General features: G+C 38.5%; 1 protein-coding gene across 1 annotated transcript in view; it reads left to right on the top strand.

The window, feature by feature from the left end:
• MRPS27 (mitochondrial ribosomal protein S27) overlaps window positions 1-23,263 on the top strand; it is a 1,668,787-nt gene that overhangs the window by 67,308 nt on the left and 1,578,216 nt on the right. The window lies entirely within an intron of this gene.

Below are 23,263 nucleotides of genomic sequence, written 5' to 3'. Positions count from 1 at the left end.
CTATTACTTCTGCAAGAAGGGTTTCTGAGTTGCAGGCCCTTATGGCAGTAGAGCCCTTTGTCATTTTCCTTAGGCATACGGTATCATTACGCACCAGTCCTTGCTTTATGCCTAAGGTGGTTTCTAGTGTGGCTTTAAACCAAACTATTCATTTGCCTACCTTCTATGCAGATCCCCAAAATAAGGGAGAAAAGATTTTGCACACTTTGGATGTACATAGGCAGTTACGTTATTATTTAAGCAGGACTAAGGATTTCAGGCAGTCTCAGCAGTTGTTTGTTTCTTTTGCTTTGGGTTCTCAGGGCAAGCCTGTGTCTAAGCAAACTATTTCTAAGTGGATTGGGTTTTGCATTTCATTTTGTTATTCCCATCATGGCAAGGAGATTCCAGCTGGGATTAGGCCTCATTCCACTAGGGCTACTGCCACTTCTACAGCATTTTTAAGGGGTGGCAACTAAGGATATTTTGGAGGCAGCTACTTGGAGTTCAGTACATACTTTCTCTAAGCATTACCACCTTCCTCTCTACTCTAAATCTAGGGCTGGTTTTGCCACAGCCATTTTGCAAGGCATGTTGACAGCTCCTGCTTCCTTATGATTTGCCAGCCTCCCTTACCTCTGCTTTGGGATTCTACCCAATGGTTAGGACTGCAGCAATGTGGAATGAAGAACATAGTACAGTTTTGTACCTACCATAAATGTAGATGTTCGAGGATCCACATTGCTGCAGTCAATTTACCCTCCCTCCTTCCCCTCTGTGTTTAGGGGTGGTGGTGTGGGTTAGGCTATATTCTTGTAAATTTGTATATATTGTATATATGTTTGGTGCAGGGCTTTTTGGTGTTTTTGGCTTAGGCCTTGTCTTTTTAGGGTCTTCTGACATCTGGGGCAAGAAAAGACTGAGGATATGACGTCGGTCATGCGCATTAGTACCCTGACGTCCTGACATCAGTCTAATGCGCCTTGACCGACGTCAGCCATATACTTTGGTATTCGGGCCGACTGGACAGCGGACTACCCAATGGTTAGGACTGCAGCAATGTGGATCCTCGAACATCTACATTTATGGTAGGTACAAAACTGTACTTTTCCATGGTGTAGACAAAAAGGACCAGTAATCTGTGGGATGTACAAGAGCTGTGATAGCCAGAGCTAATTATTCAGTACAGTCACAAGTTTCTAAGTTCACTAGAAATTGAATACTTGATCTGAGATAATCTGGAATCAGAGACGGTCATATATTATATATAAGTTTTGGATGACCCACTCATTTATTACATTTTTGTTTAAACTGGGGCAGATAATAGAATCCCTATATCATCCAAGTAAAGTTTGCTATACTAATAAGTCATGTTTTGCATTATAAAAGTTTGTTAGTTAACCTATCTTATCAGTAAACATTGAATTCTCATGTCAGAAAGCTTTGTATTGTACATATAAATCTAGTCTCATTGTGGTCCTAAATGGTTCTTCTTTGAAACAGCTTGAAATCAAAATGTAGTTGTGCTGGCTAAACCTGTAACTAATATAATGTGCCTTCAGTGACTGTGTCCTCATGAAGTATTCCCTGCCAGGAAATGGTAGAATTTGTCGTGTACTTCTATTAAATTAAAGCTGTGTGACACTGCTTGACTCTACATTTCATTTTCTCTGAAGTGCCTCCTGTGCAGAATCTGCGAGTTATCCCTGTATTACAGTAGTTTACTGCAGGGTGTCTTCCAACAACCCAAAGGCATGCCATAGTTGATATGACAATCCTCAGAATTGCCTATTGGTGTGCATGCTGTATAACTAAATTGTGTGATAGAATGGTATCGCACACACACACTAACTTTCTTTGCCTTGTATGTACTGGGTGTTAAGTAGGTTGTGGCTTTGCTGTGACCCTAAACTGTAGGTATCAGTAAAAGGAATGAATTGGTAATTCTAACATCTTAACCACTGACATAGTACATGAATCAAATCTAGAATTGTATTCCATCTCTGGCCTAAGTACAGTTTTGTATGTGAACAGAACTGGGATTTGTAGATACTGGTTTGGCTACAGTCTTGTGTAGTTTTTAGTGAGAGCTCCAGGGTCTCTTGTAAAAATGAAGTTGGAAGATTAACCCCTGTACTTGGAAAATCAATCCCTGTAGTCTTCTTACTTTGATTGTGATGGTAGTGGCGTTAAGTTTGCTCTGAACTGTTATACCTCATCTTTTAAGTCTTTAACTGAAGAAAGATACAAGTTTTTGAGCATAATCTGTGGTGTGAGTTTTTATTCTCTCCTGCCTGTCAGTCATCAGTTCCTCAGCAATCAGTGTATGTTCTTTCCCCCATGTGGTGAGAGCCATTAATCCAGGTAGGGTTTTTCCTTATTTTGTCTCTAACTTCTCTGGTGGATGACAAAAATGTTTGCAGATGCAAGACCCTGCAGCACTTTCCTCCAAGAGTGAGCATATTCCCATACATGCCCTGTAAAGGCTACTGCATTATTGCGGCTTAGTAGTTCCAAGCTCATGTCCATGAGAATACAGGTAGTGTCCGTCCTGATGAAAGTTTGACACCATTTTCATTGGTCACAGCAAGTCAGCATCACCATTCACTGGGCATTTACTTCTCTGAACACATACGGATTAAAAAAAACAAAAGTTGTCCTTTTCCTGCTCAGTGACTCTTACTTAAAAAAAAACTTAACAGTATTACCAGGGAAGCTTTGTCTGAATAGTGGTACTGTTAGGAAAAGTTTTTTTTTTCTTAAGATAATGTGCAGGGCTAGGGTTGGGTCAGGGTTAGGCTTGGAGTTAGACAGAGGTAAGGTGGCAGGGGAACAAAGTTTATACTACTTAAAATATACTTTGGTAAGTAATATACTTACTGGTCTGTTAGGAATTTCTGTATTGCTTGCTCATGTGTTTTAAGGACCATGGAAGACCTTTTCTACTTTTCAGCTTTTTAGCAGTTTAATTCAAAGTAAGTTGAAGAATTTTTATAATGGTTGAACAAGTGAGCCCAATGTGTTGAAGAGTAAGGTGCATTCTGTTATACCAGAGCTCATACTGAAAGAAGATTAAACATCGTAGAAGGTGCTCTTTATCATGTAGTGTGTTGTGCGTGTAAAGGAAACCCTGGTTTATAGGTGAAAAATTTGTTTTCCAGTGCTGTAAAAAAAAAAAAAAAAAAAAAAATCTGCTCAGAAGTTCTGACTGCCATAACTTTTGAATCGGGTGCGTATTCGTTGTGGAGTAAAAGGCTATTTTTATGAGCATTATTTGGCTGCTTAGTAATGCATTTTAGTATCTTTAGAAGGCCTTGTTAGTACATTTTTTAAGGTTTATATTCATGTTTTGTTCTAGGACTCCTAATTGCAAATATCAGTCTCTGAGAAACCTGACTATTTCCGGCTTTATTAAAATTGGTGGAATACTTTTTAGAAATCACAAAACGAACTTGAACAGCTTCGGTCAAACCGAAAATAACTTAAAAACAAAACTGAACACTCAGCGACTGAAGAGAAACTGAAAATGACCACACAGCCAAATGAATTTTAGCGCTTTCTTCCACTTTATTTTTATCGTGAACTTCTTCAGAAAACCAGGAAGCCTCCCAACCTCCTGGTTTTATACTCACAAACAGGAAATGATGTTGCTTTGCTTTTACAATGATAATCAACATTTAAATATATATATACACACACACTCTGTTCAATACATATCAAAAAGAAGTATCATGATATTTTATATAAAACGTTGCTAAATAAAAATGAAAATAAAAATAAAAATCTGTATATGTGTATATGTATTCATATACACTCCGTATGAAGTGTAACATTGTTCTACAGATTTAAAAATATTTAAACATTATCTAGTGTACAAAAATGGATAACTATAATAATTAAATAAAATCGTTAATTGTACAAAAAATGTTATTGAACTAAATATAATTGAAACAGTGTGCATGATGGTGTACCGAATTTCTGCTTATCTCTCTATATTCCCCCCACCCCACCCCCCACACACTCACTCCCGCACTTATAAAAAAAGGGGAATGGACAAGTACATAAACACACACTCATGTCTGTGTCCACACTTACAACCATACCCCTAAATGTACATTAAGTGTACCTGAAAATATGTTTAAACACTAACATAATGTACATGCGTAAATTGGGATGTGGAACACATGGAAATTCCCATAATGATCTGTATATAAATGCGTATACACCCATGTGTAATACACATCTTACATACACCTATACAAAAATACATGTGCACATATACAAATACACATGTGTACACATATGTGTACACACACACACACACACACACCCTCTAAAAAACTTGTGTGTGTGCACATGTGATCCCAGTAGTACTCACAAAAGAACATATGTCTATGATACCCATGTACAAACATCCACTTGTCCATAGGTCTGGGCGTGTGAAATCATACCTCTATGATGTTCACCAAAATCTATATTATCATTTCCACATCAAATAGGTCAGGAAAAATAGTGAAATGACTTGTTTAACTAATTACCTATATGATAAGAAGCATTTGATATTAATCGCTTCATTCAAACCTGGGGGTTCGTCTGCACCTAAACTCAACTGCCATAATGTCTCTTTTTGTTCTAATTTATTATTCAAATCACCCATTAATAGACCTTTCTCAACATGATCTAGGACAAAAAAACTCAAACTTCTTAAAATCCAAACACACCTGAGAATGTCTCGCCAAAGAATTACTTTTATCTTTGTTTTTGATGGCTAAAGTGTGTTCGTAAATCCTACGTTTTAACATCCTTTTAGTTTTTCCTATATAATAATTGTCACATGTCGAACAAGTTGCAATATATACAACGTATTCGCTGTGACAATTATAATATTTTTGTGCCCAAAATGTCCTATTTATATGCTTCAGCGTCACAAAGGAGGTGTTACTAATATATCGACACTGTCTACAATTTTGGCACGCAAAAGTTCCTTTCTTTTTACTGATTTCCCTGGTAGGTACTGCGTTTGCTCTATTATCTTGTTCTAGAATACTTTTTATGTTGGTTACATTCTTGTATGTAAAGTATGGTTTTAAACCTACACATGCCATAAGTTCTCTATTCCCAAGAATTATTCCCCAGTTTCTTTCTATAATTTCCCTTATATTCCACATTTGATTAGATATTGGGAGAGGAAAAGCAGTATGAAATTGATCAGACATTTTGCTTTTTTCAGTGATACCTATTGATATTTCTTCCATGTTGACCAACTTGTTGATGGTCAAAATTGGTCCGGCTACTCCATGTCGAAGCCTTTTTACTTCATTTTCTAACCTCTTTACCAAATGTTTTTGTCCTCTTTCCAAAAATAGATTTCTCAACAGTAATAATTCCTCGTAATAAATATTGTCTTCTGATGTTAATCTACTAAGCCTGATCATCTGACCCTTAATCACATTTTTCTTCATGTGGATTGGATGCAGGCTATCTCTGTGCAGGTATTGATTAGTGAAACAAGGCTTTCTATATATTTTACTATGTAAAATATTTTGTGTAGAATCCATGTATAGGCTTATGTCCAAATAGTTAATTGACTTGCCATAACCACTATGTTTAAATGTCAAAAAACCTGTAGTCTTATTTAAATCATGAACCATACTTTCAAACTCAGTTCTTTCCCCATCCCATACAAAAACCAAATCATCTATGTACCTACCATAGAACTTAGCCTTGCCAAAATCAGGATGCTTTTTAAGATATTCCTGCTCCCAATTTGACATGACGATATTGGCAAATGCCAGGGCAACCCTGGCCCCCATTGCCACTCCAGATGTTTGCTTGTAAATACTATTATCAAACTTAAAAAAGTTATCTAGTACTAATTCCATTAAGGCACAAATGGTGTTGATTCTCGAACTTCCCAATACTGTATTTTGTGTAAGATAATTTCTTAGATATTCCAATCCCAATTCTTGATTAATACAAGTGTATAAGCTCTTGACATCAAGAGTTGCAAAATTTATATCTTTTAGCTCCAAATTTGATCATCCCAGGCTCTCTAAGTGCCAGGAGTCTCTGATATAGTACTCAGCTTTTTGTGCTATTTGATTTAGAATGTTGTCTAACCAAATCGAAATATTTTCGGTTTTAGAATATTTAGCTGACACTATAGGCCTAAAAGTAAGATCTTCATTATTATGATGTAATTTCGGAATACCAAAAAAATTGCCTAATTTGGGTTGTTCTATCATCAAAAAATCATAATCCAAGTTGTCTATTTCTTGTTGACATAACATATCAAACAGATAGGTGTCTACCCTCTTATAACTATTCAAAACAAATTCCATACTAACTTTTCTATAATTGTTAGTGTCATTGAGCAAGGACATAATGGATTCTACATAATCAGTTTTGTTCATTACTACTAACTTCCCCCCTTATCTGCCCTCATGACTCTAATATCAGGAGTGTGGGATAGGTAGAACAAAGCTTCACGTTCCCAGTTTGTTAAATTGTCTTCCATCTCCCTACTGTCCATTTTTCTAAACTCTTTTTCACATGTTTTCTGGAATACTTGTAATGTATTTACTAAAGCCGGATTGAATGTACTGGGTCTCCTCAGTGTCCTGTTCTGCTCTGAGGTGTTTACAGCCACATCATTTAGAATGTATTTTAAATTCAATTTACGCATGAACAGTCTAAAATCAACCAACAAGTTACCCATCTTGATGTTATTAGAAGGAATAAAATTGAAGCCTTTTTTCAAAACATTAACACAGGCCTCTGTCAATAAACAATCACTAAAATTTACAACATTAATACAAAAATCATTGTCCCCTGGTGGTGAAATCACCACTTCCTTCTGCTTTTCCCTTTGGGCTTCGCTTTGTACTGAGTGGAATTGAACCACTTGGTAGTCCTCTTGGGTTGTGTCCTTTGTTGTTGAAAAGGAACACCCCTTTTGTTGTTGTTAGAATTCACAACTTCAGCAAAATGAGTAGAGGCAAAAACATCATTATTGTCCAATTCATCACTATTACTTGTTGATTGTCTGTCAATATTTGTCACTTGTTCTTGCCCACCCATCGGTGGATTATTGATGATCAAAGACTCAGGTGGGGAAACCTGATTGTTATTTGAAACGCTTTTTGCTGACTCTTTACCCACAGGTTTTATAAAAGTCATGGCGTCTCTATTTAAATTACTGTTATTGTCCTTGCTGTCATTGTAAGAACAAATATAAGCTGCATTAGCTTCATAAGATGCTATGTCCCTTCGCAATTTATTTTGTTTTCTTACAATAACATTAGCACGAAGCCTATTTGTTTTGGCTTCAATGCTGTTGTATAAGGATGTCAATTGTGAAAAACAGCTGTGTTGTTTAATGTCCCCATCCAGAATCCTAATTTTCTCTGTTAAATGTCTCATTTCACCTTCATAATGCGCTACCAAAATGCACATCATGGCAATACCAGTGTCATTGTACAATTTAGTTAATGCCACACACAATTCATCACCAGGACTCACACAGTTCCTCAGCAATCAGTGTATGTTCTTTTCCCCATGTGGTGAGAGCCATTAATCCAGGTAGGGTTTTTCCTTATTTTGTCTCTAACTTCTCTGGTGGATGACAAAAATGTTTGCAGATGCAAGACCCTGCAGCACTTTCCTCCAAGAGTGAGCATATTCCCATACATGCCCTGTAAAGGCTACTGCATTATTGCGGCTTAGTAGTTCCAAGCTCATGTCCATGAGAATACAGGTAGTGTCCGTCCTGATGAAAGTTTGACACCATTTTCATTGGTCACAGCAAGTCAGCATCACCATTCACTGGGCATTTACTTCTCTGAACACATACGGATTAAAAAAACAAAAGTTGTCCTTTTCCTGCTCAGTGACTCTTACTTAAAAAAAAACTTAACAGTATTACCAGGGAAGCTTTGTCTGAATAGTGGTACTGTTAGGAAAAGTTTTTTTTTTCTTAAGATAATGTGCAGGGCTAGGGTTGGTGGGTCAGGGTTAGGCTTGGAGGTAGACAGAGGTAAGGTGGCAGGGGAACAAAGTTTATACTACTTAAAATATACTTTGGTAAGTAATATACTTACTGGTCTGTTGTTAGGAATTTCTGTATTGCTTGCTCGTGTGTTTTAAGGACCATGGAAGACCTTTTCTACTTTTCAGCTTTTTAGCAGTTTAATTCAAAGTAAGTTGAAGAATTTTTATAATGGTTGAACAAGTGAGCCCAATGCGTTGAAGAGTAAGGTGCATTCTATTATACCAGAGCTCATACTGAAAGAAGATTAAACATCGTAGAAGGTGCTCTTTATCATGTAGTGTGTTGTGCGTGTAAAGGAAACCCTGGTTTATAGGTGAAAAATTTGTTTTCCAGTGCTGTAAAAAAAAAAAAATCTGCTCAGAAGTTCTGACTGCCATAACTTTTGAATCGGGTGCGTATTCGTTGTGGAGTAAAAGGCTATTTTTATGAGCATTATTTGGCTGCTTAGTAATGCATTTTAGTATCTTTAGAAGGCCTTGTTAGTACATTTTTTAAGGTTTATATTCATGTTTTGTTCTAGGACTCCTAATTGCAAATATCAGTCTGAGAAACCTGACTATTTCCGGCTTTATTAAAATTGGTGGAATACTTTTTAGAAATCAAATGTTTTTCTTTATTAGCTTTTACAGCTCTTGGTTATTCCTTGATAATAGTACTCCTTTTCTGATTACTAGTATCTGTTACTGTATATGGACACTTGAACAGCTGGTCTTTAGAAAAATCCACAGTTGCTCAAAATGCCATTATGTATTGTGCATCCTAATCTGTTGAGTTCAGAATGTTTTTATTACATTGAAATCAAAATGTTGATGATTTTCTATTTGGATTACTTCACAGTATGGCTTAATTTAATAGTGCCATAATAATCAGAATTACTATTGGCAAAAGTAGTTAATGTTTTGTGCCATGTTTCAGTTGTTGCACTGAGTTAGGTCTAGTATGTTCTGATCTGTAGAATGAGTAATAGGAAATTAGTTAATATTCCAAAACTTGAGGGGTGAACGAAAACTGGAATTTGTGAAATGTAGCCATGTCTGGTATAATGGAGTGTTTGCAAGAGATGCTTGCTGAGGGCGGTTCAGCATCTGTTCTATCAGAGTTGGTGGACATGAAGGTAAAACTTACCAAATTAATTGAATTAATGATTCATAGTTAGAAACGCAACCTTGAGTCAGGAGGTGAACCCCTTTGGGAGGATGCCAATGTTCGTTATGATGTAGCATCTGGAGGGGATGTCAGTTTTTTCAAATGGAAATCGCCTGGCACAGATTGTAATGGTAGATGTTCAAATTTGGGTGATGGAAAGGATGTAGTTATTATAAGTGGAGATGACCAACGAGAGGAGACTAGTCATTCTGAGGTTAGATCTAGCTTGAATGGATGGCTGAACAAGAACTTTAAACAAAAAGTAGGTAGACATTTTGCTAGTTAAAATGACAGTAGCAATATAGGGGGCTTGGATATAAGTAAAGCTTCTGGAATAGAATTAACCTGTACTACTAATAAACAAGTACTTGGAAATGAGCAAAACTGTTTTAAAGACAACCAACCATCTGTTAATAATGACAGTGCAAGTTTGAATATGGAAAAGGAACTTGATATTAAGGACTGTATTAATAGGATGTATACATTCCCAAGTGTTACAGATATTCGAAGTTTCAAGGCTGCTGTGGTGCAACTTTCTGTGAATAATTTTAACAGTCTGAAAGACTAAAAAAAAAGTCAAAGGGCTGCAAATAGATAATATTTATCTAAGGAAATATATTGCAAAAAAGATTTTTCCCTTAGGGCTTCGTATATGCAGGTTTCTGAATGGATTGGACAACAGAGAACCAATGTTTCTAGAATTTGTTAACCTTTTCAACCAGGATGGTATTGAATTAATGGAACTAATTATTAACTGGAATTCTAAACTTGTTGACAGGTTATTGAAATAAGTTGATATTTTAAATGGATTAATTCAAAAGGACTTGCTATTTGAAAATTATAGACATGCTTTTTAATGTTTTTTCACATTTAGAGAAAAAATGTGAAGGAATTGTTAAAAGGAAACACAAGAAACTGATAAGGGATTTGGATCGATATTCTAAGAATGTAGCCTGTCCAGCATGTAATACAAGCAAGTTTATGAAAGGAAATGGGGAAAATCAGGAGAGAGAGTTGGGAGGGTGCTGCATATCAGCCACCAGAAAAAGGAAATAATTGTGATTTGGAAGAACTGAGTGTGGAATATGTTAATAATCCTATAGATGGATTCATCAGTAAGGATATAAATAAGGATTTCCTCCTTCTTTGAAAGTCAAAGAGGCTGTCAAACAAGGTGAGGAAGCATATGGATACCGGATTGAGCAATGTTTACAGACTAGGCAATTGCAGTCCCAAGGACCGTGTTTTGAACAACAGATCCCAGGGGCAGAAGGTGGAGGTATTAGATAATCTCATTAAAACAGAGTATGGAGGGGTTTTAATTTTGAAAATAATTTGACAGTAGTTTGACTGCTGAAAACATTTGTTTTACATTATTTGAAAAGAGGTTGAAATTTATTCCAAGTAAGCAATTAGATATAGGAGATATTTTGGTGGAGTTAAAGTTGTATATTAGGAAATTATAGTTAACATTATTTTTTAATGATGGTATTAAAAGTCCAAGTAAACAACCAGATGGGTCAGTAAAAAGGAAAAATGCTTTTAACCTCCCATTGCATCTGGTTTTAACTTCTTTTGAAAGAGCTTGTATTGATGACATTACAAATTAATAGGTGACATTACAAATTAATAGGTGGAAAGAAATAAAATATAGGAGCCATAATTTGAGCAAGGAGGAAATGGATCTTTTAAAGATGTTGACTAATCTATTAGAGTGATGAAACCTAATAAAGGAGGGGATGTAATGGTATGTGACATCATTGACTATGTTACTAGTGTGGGTGAAATTTTACATAATTTCGATGTATACTGTTTAGTGTTAAGAAATGAAGTAAATGTGACATATGGGGGTATTGATTTATATTTAGATAAATTATTGGTTGATAGAATTTCACAAGAGTTGCTTTGATTTTTTTGAAAGTGATTAAGCCAGTTATCCCCACAATTTTCACTATTCCAAAGATTCATAAAAACTTCTTTAAAACCACCTTGTAGCTCTGCTGTTGCAGTAGGTGAGTCTAAAACCCAAATCTTTGCTAATCTTATAGACAAAATGTTAAAACAGATTTTTAATCAAGATGGGCATTTGTTGAAGGACTCGTGAGACTTCCTGGAAAGACTGATCATGACGTCTGGGAGAGATTGGCTGTTTTTTTAACAATAGATGATGTGGATCTGTTTAATTCAGTCCCAAAAGAGGATGGGTTAACTTTGTTTCTGGATACCCTGATAGAATGTAAATTTGTGAATGGGGAAAATATTAGATAATTTCTTGAATTTATCTAAATAGTCCTAGACAGTAATCACATATACGTCGAAGGAAAATTTTTTAAACAAATTAAAGGGGTAGAAATGAGCATAGCATCTATTTATGTTAATATAGTGGTTTTAGCGTTTGAAAAATGTAAGATATTTCTTAGTTTTTTAGATATATATATAAAGGTTTATTTGAGGTTTTTAGATAACATTTTTATTTCATGGACAGGGCCAGATAAAAATGTATTGGAATTTATGATTTTTTTTCATGATTTTTTTTAAGCTTCACATATAATTATGATAATATTTTCATTATTTAGAGGTACAGATTGAACACACTGATGCTGGATTCAAAATGAGGATTTACAGAAAACCAACATTCAGTAATTCTCACTTGCATTTTAACAGTTCCCATCCATTTACACTCAAAAAGAATTTTGTTAAAGGGCAGTTTATTAGAGTGGCTTGAATGACTTCTAGTCCTCCTGATTTATATGAGGAAATTGATAAATTGGGAGTGGTAAAAGGAATGACAAGTTTGAAGGAAAAAGTTATGAAGTAGCCTGTGCAGTGATGTACAATGAAATGTCAGAGGATTTAAAAATGTTAGAAAAGGGAATAGGAAATTTTTAGAAGATAAAGATATAGTGGGAAATATTGGTAAAGAACTACTTTTATTCATAAAACATTGGTGAATTTTACCCAATTATTTGAAGGTAATAAGAAAAATAGAACTGAAAAGGAGTAAGTAGGCACAGTCAGTTGTGGATATTGTAAGCAATGCTCATATATTAATGATGACAAATATGTCATTTTAAATAACCGACTGGGTTCAAAGGTTACATTTAGGTATGGAAATTGTGGCTGTGTAGGTATCGTCTGTTTAGCAAGATGTTCAGGGTGTGAGGGGTTTTATGTGGGGAAAGACAGAGAGGCCACTGAGAAAAAGAATCTACAAACATAACTATGATATTAAAATAATGAACTATAATAATTCCTTGGCTAAAAATGTAAAGTGCTTTAAGGAATATAAAAAATTCATGTTTTGAATTATGGATATTATCGCAAAAAGACCTAGGTGAGGTGAATGGGAGAATTTAATAGAGTACAGAGAGTTGCTCTGGCAGCTAAGGTTACATGCAGAGAGATCTCCAAGATTGAATGAGAACTTGTCCTTGCATCCAGTTTTGGAACTTATAACAACTAAATTGTGAGCATGTGTATTCAAGTACTAGGAAGCTCTTAAGTTGCATGAATGTGTTTTTTTTTATTAGCTTTCAAGCATGTAACAGCTTATGAATGAACAAAATTATTTTTATTATCTTTTTATTCTTTATCATCTTAAAAGGGTTCTGTAAGATACTGTTAGAATTTGAATAGTTTTGTTAACATTTATTAAATGAATGCTTTTTTTATATTTTTAATATATTTAATGAAAAGAATGATGTATTTTTGTTTTTAAATTTGCACCATCACTTTAAATCTCCCTGTTGGAAGATTGTAAAATGAAATGATGTAATGAATGCAATGTTTCTGATGAAGTCTCCCGTGTTGAGATGAAACCGCTTATGACAGTGTTATGTGCCCCGAGTTGTTCATTGTGATTTAAATTTATTTTTTTTTATTTTGTATTAAATTACATGGTTGAATCTTCCGGTTCATTATTCTTGCTCACAAAAAAGCACTGAAGGACCATGTAAACACAAAGCGGAATACTATTTTAATAAACCAAGAGGCAGAAAATAGGCAAACATTAACGCTTAACAAGTCACCGCGTTTTCATTGACAAGACTTCATCAGATGCAAAACCCTAACAAACAATTACCCCAATTTATAAGAACACTAATTAAACAACAACCAACTAAATAAAAGAAAGGATTAATAAAACAGTGTAAATATATTTATACCAAAGCCGTAAATCTCAAACCTTCCAGAATATACATTTCAGTATTGCCTAGTGGGTTAATATTCCAAAACTCCATTTGATATTAGGAGCATCTTGAGTATTGTGACCAGTAGGGAAATTTCAGTTGTAGTACAGTTTTCCTTTTTAATATTTTATTACCAGAACCCAAACACTTCTTTGGCAAGGCTGTTGCCTAAATCATTTTAGGAGTATACTATCCAGAGATCAGCTCATAGGTTACAGAAGTGGGGCAAAAAGCCAGCTGGTTTTGTCATACATGTTGAAACTCTAGCAGTCTAACTGCAGCAGAATTACAAGTTTTAAAACATGTTCCATGCGGTTTGCAAAATGTAAGCTGATTTCTTTTGACTTAGCCAAGAAATAAAATAAATAGTTGGCTTTGGAAATAAAAACAAAATGAAGATATTTGGAGCCACTCACAGATAAAATCACTCTATTTATTACCTCTAGTTTTGCACTTTCTCCTAAAATGCTTTCATCAATCAAAAATGTGAGACTGTTTGTCATACGTGATAATTTAATAAAGATTATTGAAAAAAAATACATTTCTTATGTAATGTTTAAAACCGCAAGATGTAAAACATCAGTTAGTCATATTATCCCAACCAATTCAATCACTTTTTAATTTACGTTATTGTGCAATTCTTTCAACATATATTAATACTAAGCAGACCATTCAAATCTGTATAAGTTTGTGCCTTAAACCTAATAATCCATTTACATTCATCTTCTTCTTTTAATAATGACAGCCCCCTCTTATCTGTTCCTGAACAGTCTGTAGTACCATAAACCTAAAAGAAATGAATAATACACATTTTTGTGTGTTTATATAGTGCATTCGTTTCTGTACATCTCTTTATATCTGATAAATGATCACCTAGATGTTCTTTTAACTTACGATTAGTCTTACCTATATAGAAAGCTTCACATACTTTGCACTTTGCCAAATAAATCATATTCTTAGATTCACAGCTTCCATAGGCTTGTTGTGTAAAAACTTAACAGGAAGTAAAATAAGATGTCCTTGTATTCCCTGTTGCAGTATTTTTTACACTTGGGATTCCCACCTCTGGTAGCCCGGTGTCCAGCCAGTATACAAAACCTGCTGTTGCTGTAAGGTACGACGAATGTAACACCTATGCTCCTCTCATAGTGTAGCACATAAAGGTGACATCCGGATGTACCATCCTCAGAACTTCCTTGCCACCAGTCCGAACACATCTTTAGATCGTTGGTCTGAATACGTATGTCTTAACCAGTTCGAACACATTTTTTGTTCACCTGTTTGAACACCTATGTCTTTTTGCTGGTACCGAGACATTGCAGATAAGTACCCCATTGGGGTTTTTTTTTCTTAGCTTTTCTGTTGCTTTTGGGATTAATGTAATCCAGGAAGGGGAAATGCCTGTGCAGGAGACAAATTCCCCATGAAGACTGCCACGATAAGTGTTTTTTTTTTTTTTTTGCTTAGGAGCTTCTCACGACCATACAACCTGTTCTGTTTGTCAGGCTTTCATACCAAAAACCCTGCGTAGTAGGCTTTCTTCACTTGCCTTTTATTTTGAGAATCAGCACCTTAAGCTTCTCGCTAAGGATACATTGGAAGGAACTTCCTGCCCCAAGGGCCAGCTGTTAGGGAAGAAGGTTAAAAGAAAAACTGCTACCGGAATCTTCTGCTGTCCAGCCACTGCTAGTTGTTTCTCTCAAGGTCAGGGAGAACCTGAAGGCTTTCCCGGCTTTGTTTTCAGATTCCTCTGCCGCGACTGGGTTGGAAGCTGACTAGGATCTGGCTTTCAGTACATCTGATGAGGCTTTGCAGCTGTCCTTTTCGGATGTTCGTGGGAACCCCGGTTGATTATTCCTGAGCAGCCATGGACTGTTCTGCAGATTTTAAAGAAAAAACAAAAACTAAACACATTTCTTCTGCTCCTAGGGATGCACAGAGTGAGTGGCAGGCTTTTACTCAGGGTTTGTTAAATACCTTGATGGCATTAAAACCTCATCAGAGGGTTTGTGTTCCTGCACCCCCTTGGTCCTCTACTCCCCTTAAAAGGTCCAGGGAACAGGATTCCTCTGAGGAGGAGTCATATTCTGATGAGTAATCCCTTGCTTACTCTTCCCAAATTCCTTCTTCTGACTATGGGTCCGATCAAGAGGAATCTAATAGTGCTGATAATCCCTTTTGAAGAAATTTAATTTGGGAACAAAATCACCAGGATGATGGAATTTTTTAGTGGGATTGTGCTCGTGTCTCGGAAATCCATAAGAGTTACTATGAGTTGTTGCAGATGGAATCTCTGAAACCTTCTGCTATTACTCATGATGTTCTTCATGTTTCACTGTTGCAGTCATTACATTTGGGTAATCTGCTGGCAGGTTGCCCCCAGTCGGCCTGAATTCCAAAGTCTTGTGTCCTGCGTCGGTTGCTGTCTCCTCTTCCATGACGTCGGGGGTATAAAACATGCAGCCAACGCCATTTTCTTTAGTCTTTCTTCCCGCGTGGTGCCCGAAGCATTTTGCAAGTGCCGGTCGGCCGACTCCTGAAATATTCGAGTTTGAGTTTCAGAACCGAAGTCTTCACTAAATTCAAGTACCCCGTTGGGGAAACTTTTTTTTCTTGCTCCATACCGATGTCAGAAAAAGTTAATAATTGTGTTACTTGTGGGAAGCAAATACCTCATAAGGATTTCCATTTATACTGTATTCCTTGTCTAGGCCCTGATCACAACCTGCCTGGCTGTCGGTTTTGTGCTAGATTTAATCAACGCATTATTAAGCGTCAGTATATTTTTGCCTCAAAGTATTTTGGAAATAGATTTAACTACCCAGAAATGTTGTCGGATAGCAATCCGACTACCAGAGTACATAAAAAATGCAAAGAAAAGGACAGAGACAGACAGTTGAGGTCCAAAACCGACGATGAAGCTTCTCCTAAGCCAGTCGCCGGTTTGCTGGTACTCAGTGAGGCGCTTTCGCAGCCCCTGATACCCACTAATTTCTAGTCGCAGGCCCCTATCGAGACCCACGTGGAGTCCGGCACGCCGCGAGATACTCAAAGTATTGGACCCATGGATGTATCTCCCTCAGATGGGTCCGGAGCCGCTGAGCAGGCACCGGCTTCTGAGGGTGTATTCAGGCCTCAGCATTTTTATATCAAACAGACAACAGCTGCAAAACCAAAGACAAAAGCAACTTCTAAAAGCTAAAAAAACAACGCATGAGCCACGTGCATAGGCCTCTATGCCTAAAAAAACAGATGATCAAAATGGCTGAAGACCTTATTACCTTGATCAGGGGTTCCCATCCCCCTCCTGATAAGAGGCCTAGGCAAGACTGTTTATGAATCTTCAGATCAGGTTTCTATTTCTTCTGATCAGGAATTATTTATACCTCCCTATGAGAATTCTGATACAGAGGAGTCTATCCCATCTGCATCACCTCCTGAGGATTATTCATTTGGAGAAACTTTGCATACTTTGAGGGAGCATTTTCACTGGGAGAGTCAAGATTTCTCAGAATCAAAAAAGAGGCTCGGGGATTTCCTTCTTCTCCCTCAGCACAGGCCTTTAGCCATACCACCTGTCTTAGACAATGTGGATGATGTGTTTTCAGAGTAAAGCTTGACCCCGGACTCCTTACCTCCGGCTCCCAGCAAGCCTGACAGATATTACAGGGTCCCTGACTCACACAAATTTTTATTTAGAAACCCTGCTGCTGATCCTGAAACTATTTCACAGGGTCTATAGGGAGTTAAGGCCTCAACAGCAAAAAATCCTACCCCCTCTGACGGAGATTCAAGGGCACTGGATAGATGGGGAAAGAAGGTTTATACATCTGCAACCTTGGCTGTTAGGGCCTTAAACTGCCAGTTTCATATGCTCAAGTATCAACAACATGTTATGGGATTGCTGAAACAGAAAATGATGTTGATTTCTGAATGTGCAGAAAATAAAGAATTGCAGGAATTATTGCATGCAGCTGAACAAGTTGGAAGGCATACTTTGCAGTGTGGTTTTGATTCCTTAGAGGCCTCCTGCAGGGCCGCTGTTACTGGATCTGTGATTAGGAGGCATGCTTGACTAAAAGAGCAAAATTTGCCTGATCATGTTAAAGCTAAATTACTGGATGCGCCTTTACAGCATGATACTGTTTGGTATTAAGGAAGAAGAGGATTTAAAGAAAATGGAAGACAAGGCTAAGTCTATGCAAACTGTAAAAGACTTCTTACAAGTGCAGCCACCAAAATTCAGTAGACACTGGCCCACAAAAAATTGGTCCTTTCCTGTCAGACAGAGCTCAGAGGCAAATCCAGACACCCAAAGGGTTCCAGATACCAGGCACAGGATTCTTACAGGTCAAAGCAATGGGGTGCTCCTACCTCCAAATCTGGAGGAGATAAAGCGCAAACCTACAGAAAACAGTCACAATGACTTCCCTCTGCCTTCACCAAGCATTTACCTTTTGACAGCACCCTTAGGGGGAAAATTAGCACTTTTTGCTCAAAATTGGCAGTTAATAACCCAGGACAAGTGGGTACTAAAGATCGTATCACAGGGATACAGATTCTATTTCCATACTCTGCCAATGGCAAACGGTTGGCCGGATCTGCCAAAAAATCAATGGGCAGAGGCACAGAAACAGGTTCCGTCCCTCATGGATATGGGGGACATTCAGCCAGTACCAGAACAGGAAAAAGGACAAGGTTTTTACTCAAGACTGTTCCTGGTACCCAGAAAGGACAAGGCCTGGCGGCCAATACTGGATTTATCAATTTTGAACACATACCTGGACATTCCAAAATTCAAAATGCTGACTTTGCAGCAGCTTCTGCCCATGCTGGGCAAGAATGCTTGGCTGGTGAAATTAGACCTAAGAGAGGTATACCTGCATGTCCCAATAAGGGAATCATGCAGAAGATACCTCAGATTCAAGGCTGGCTTAGTGCATTACCAATTCTCTGCACTGCCCTTTGGCTTATCTACTGCCCTCAGGGTCTTTACAAAGTGCCTGGCACCAGTAATTGCTTTTTGCAGACAAAGAAGTATACAAATATATCCTTACTTGGACGACGGTCTCATTCAAGCAGAGAAAAAGGACATTCTTCAACACCTGGCGTTTGTGAAAAGGCTTCTAACATGCCTGGGGTACACAATAAACAAAAATAAATCACAACTGGTACCTCTCAAAAGATAACATTCCTGGGTGCAAGCTTGAATACAAGTGCCCAGATGGCTTACCTCACGCCAGACAAACAAAGGCAACTGACTACTTACTTCAAACTGATGACAACAAAAACCCAGTTATCTGCAAGACAAACTCTTCAGGCTTTGGGCTTCATGGCATCCTGCATACTACTAATTCCATATGCAAGACTGCATACAAGGAAACTTCAATGGTACCTAAAAAGCTTATGAAGTCACATTGTCACAGTCTGGAAACAATGATTCCTCTCATTCCCTGCCTACAACAGGAGTTTCTGTGGTGGGCAAAGGCATGTCACCAAAACATGGGACGGGCCTTCACTCTACCCCCTGCCAGCCAAAGCTTAACAACAGACTCATCAGATTATGCATGGGGGCCCACATGGAGGGAAGATGCATTCAGGGCATATGGACCTCAAAACAAATGCATCTGCATATCAACCAAAAAGAGATGCTAGCTGTTCAAAATGCCCTGACAGCCTTCAAGGACTTGCTTCATCCAGGACAACTACTGATAAAGATGGACAACACCACGGTTATGTGGTATATAAACAAGCAGGGGAGCACACACTCCTACCCCCTTTGCAGATTAGCCATGGCACTGTGGGACACAACTTTGACTTACCAAATACATCTTCAAGCTCAATTCCTGCCAGGAAAACAAAATACTCTGGCAGACGACTTAAGTAGAAACCTTATGGACCCTCACGAGTGGAAACTAGATCCACAAGTCTTCAGCATGATAACAAAGAAATGGGGGAGTCCGGACATAGATCTATTTGCCTCTCCTCAAAATTATAAATTGAAAAGATTCTGCACAAGGACTTGACAGACAAGCATGGAAAGTGGACGCCCTATCCTTCAGTTGGAAAAACCTATCAGTTTACGCCTTTCCTCCTCTGCCTCTTCTTCCGAGGGTCCTACTAAAAGTCAGACAAGAGAAACCAAAGAGGATACTAATTGCCTCAGACTGGCCCCTCCAATACTGGTACCCAATCCTAAGGAACTTGTCTCAATATCCAGCTTGGACCATACCTCAAAGACCTCAACTACTGTCCCAGCAAAACAATCAGATCCTGCACAATCAACTCCAGACACTGAACCTGGCAGCATGGCTGATCATGTAGTCATACAAACACCCCTCAGTAAAGCTGTGATAGATGTCATTTTGGAAGCCAGAAGGCCTAGTACTAGAAAATCTTATGCTGATAAATGGAAGAGATTCTATGCTTGGAATCAAGCACAAGAAACTGATGCAGCATAACCAAATATTCCTCAGATATTACAATACTTGACTGAGATGTTTGACAAAGGCCTATCTTTCTCATCAATTAAAATCCATGCCTCTGCCATTTCAGCTCATTACAATACAGAGCCACCAATCTTTTCTCATCCTTTACTAAAGCAGTATCTTAGAGGAGCCAACAATTTAAGGCCTCCTAGAAGATCACCAATACCTGCATGGGATCTCAGTTATGTGTTGGAAAAGCTCACCCTGCCTCCATTTGAACCAGCTGCTACTGCTGATAAAGTTCTTATCATGGAAAACAGCTCTGCTACTAGCAATTACTTCAGCAAGAAGAGTCTCAAGAGCTACAGGACCTCATGGCTGTGGAGCCTTTTATCATATTTTACCCAGACAGGGTGTCTCTGAGGACGAATCCTTCATTTATGCCTAAGGTGATTTCCAGTGTGGCTCTTAACCAAACTATTCATCTGCCAACCTTTTATCCAAATCCGCAGAACAAGGGGGAGAGAATTCTGCATTCCTTGGACGTACACAGACAACTAAGATTCTACTTGAGCAGGACCAAAGCTCAAAGAAAAACTGAGCAATTACTAGTGACATATGCTGCAGGATCAGAAGGAAAGGCTATTTCAAAGCAGACTATTTCAAAGTGGATAAGCCATTGCATTTGTTTCTGCTACTTACACCATGGCAAACCTGTGCCCAAGGGCATTAGGTCTCATTCCACCAGCGGTGCAGCTACTTCAGCAGCCTTTCTCAGGGTACCACCAACCAAAGATATTCTAGAGGCTGCTACTTTGAGTTCTGTCCACACCTTTAAAAAGCATTATCATTTGCCTCTCTACTCTGTCCAGGGCAGGCTTTGCCACCGCAGTTCTGCAGGGCCTTATAGCCGCACCTAATGCTGTTTAGCTCCAGCCTCCCATCCATAGCTTTGGGATTCTACCCAAATGTAATGACTGCAAGTGAAACATGAAGAACATAGTACAGTTGTGTACACTTACCATAAATGTAGATGTTTGAGTGTATTCACTGTTGCAGTCCAGGTTACCTGCCCGCCATCCCCCTTGCATTCTGGAGTTTATCTTTCCTTCTCTATCTTCTACAACCTATGTGGTGTATTTGCTTGTAGATGAAGGTAAAGTTTGTATTGATGCATGTATATATAGTTTTTATATATATATTTTTGCTTCCTTTTTGGGGGCACCTGACATCTGGGGCAAGAAAAACTAAAGAAAATGGCGTCGGCTGCATGTTTAATACCCGTGACTACCGGACGTCATGGAAGAGGAGACAACCGATGCAGGACCCAAGACTTTGGAATTCAGGCCGACTGGGGGCAACCAGCCATCATCTAACATCTCCATTTATGGTACGTGTACACAACTGTAGTTTTTGGCTGCTTTGTTGGATGCTTTTTCCAATGCCTCTGAAGCTGCTGGTTCTCTGCCCCCTGCTCCCAAGAAGCCTGATAGGCTTAATGGACTGCCCGAGGATTGTAACTTTTTATACAGATGTCCTGCTGCAGATCCCTCAGTGGTGTCTGTAGCTTCTGACAAGCCCTCTCAATTGCTGTCTTCGCCTAAGTTACTGCCTTCTGATAAAGAGAGCAGAAATGTGGAAATGCCAGGTAAGAAGGTTCATACCTCTGCTACCATGGCTTTTAGGGCTGTTAACTATCAGACACATATGTCAAGGTATGTGTTGGCTCTTCTTTCTCAGGCTTGTCAGCTTATTTCTGATCTCCTAGACACTGAGGGTAGAACTTTCTCTTTCCCTGTTAGGGACTGCCTCCCAGGTGGCTCGTTATTCCATCAAGTATAGTTATGATGCAGCAGATGCTTCCTCTAGGGCTGCTGGGTCAGTGATGAGATATTCTTGGCTTTGGCTCCAATTTTTTCCTGAAGATATCAAGGCTAAGTTGATGGATGCTCCTCTTGATAATCATTTGTTTGGGGAAGCAGCTGCTGGTTTGCTTAAGTCCCTTCAAGATAAGGGTCTTACAGGAACTCAAACATGCGTTTGTGACTTCTGTGGCTAGATTCATAGATTATCACTAGGCTAACTGCCCTTGTGAGCCATTTTAAGCCTAGCCAATTATCCCTTATGAGACTCAAACCCTGCACCTTGTGTTTGTAAGGCAAACACTTTAACCATTAGGCCACCTTCCCAACCCGAGAATTTCAGAGAAATTCTCCCCAATAAACCATCCTTTGTTTGTAGGTAATCTTGACCTCCTCCTAAGGGCAAAAAGAGTGGCAAGTGGGCTGTTCCTGCTAAGGCTACTCGGACTTCAGGGATTCAGAAGTCTTCCTTTCCTGATAAAGCAGGTACCGTGTGACTATCCATCTCTTCCCGGCCATATTCCTCTTTCTTTTTCTCTACCTGTTTGGCTTCAGATTACTCAGAATTCATGGGTTCTGTCCATCATTTATCAGGGATATTTCATGGTGTGGAAATCCTGTCCCCTTTCTATGGGCATTCCTCCAGCTTCCTCGAGAGCAGCTTCCTTTTTTTCCCAGAAGTCTTTGAGATCTTTTGACTCAGGATACTATTCAAGAGGTTTCCTTGTCCTAAAGGGGGAGGGGTTTTACTCCAGAATGTTTCTAGTGCCCAGAAAAGAGGATATTTGGAGACCAATTCTTAACTTCTGGCATCTAAATACCTTTCTGAGGGTGCCAACCTTTTTGATGCTGTCCTTTCATAATCATTTTCCTCTTTTGCTCCCTTGGGCCTATATAGTGTCTCTGGATCGCAAGGATGCTTATTTCTGAATTTCGTTCCATCCCCTTTTAAGGAAGTTTTTGCATTTTTTTGTTGCTTCCTTGCATTTTCCGTTCTCTGCTTTGCTCTTTGGCCTTTCAGGCATCCTCTCCAGAGATCCTTTTGCAAAATCTTCATTGTGCCATTTCCCTTGTTCAGAGCCTGGGATTCACATTTAACTTCAAAAAGTCTTCTCTGTCTCCTTCTCAGGATTATCTCTTTCTGGGTTGAAGGATTCAGGCGGTGCCTATGCTGGCATCCCTGCCTCCTCCAAGGGCCTTAACTCTCATTTTCTTCTTTCATACTCTTGTTCCTGTGGCCTCCATTGCAGCCAGGGAGTTTCTGAAAGCTTTGAGTTTCATGGCATCTACCATTCCTGTGCTCTGTCTGGCCAAACTCCACATGAGAACGTTTCAGTGGTTTCTGAAGTCAGTTTGGCTTCAACATTTACATCCTCTAGACTTTGTAGTTCCCTATTCTTCCTTGTCTCAAGAAGTTACTTCACTGGTGGATCCAGCAGTTGTCTCTAAATCCAGGGCTCCCTTTTCATCCCCCTTGCCCCTCTCAGGAATTTTTCACAGACTCCTCAGATGTGGGATGGGCAGCAGCATTTGTCTCCCTAAATATACAGTGGGTGTGGTCCCCTCTTCAGCATAAGGAGCACATCAGTGTCAGAGATGAGAGCGCTTATG

This window comes from Protopterus annectens, chromosome 2.part2 (assembly GCF_019279795.1).
Source record: "Protopterus annectens isolate FY-2018-M chromosome 2.part2, PAN1.0, whole genome shotgun sequence".
NCBI lineage: Eukaryota > Metazoa > Chordata > Ceratodontiformes > Protopteridae > Protopterus > Protopterus annectens.
Note: the sequence above shows the minus strand (reverse complement) of the source record. Positions and strands in the feature narration are given on the sequence as shown.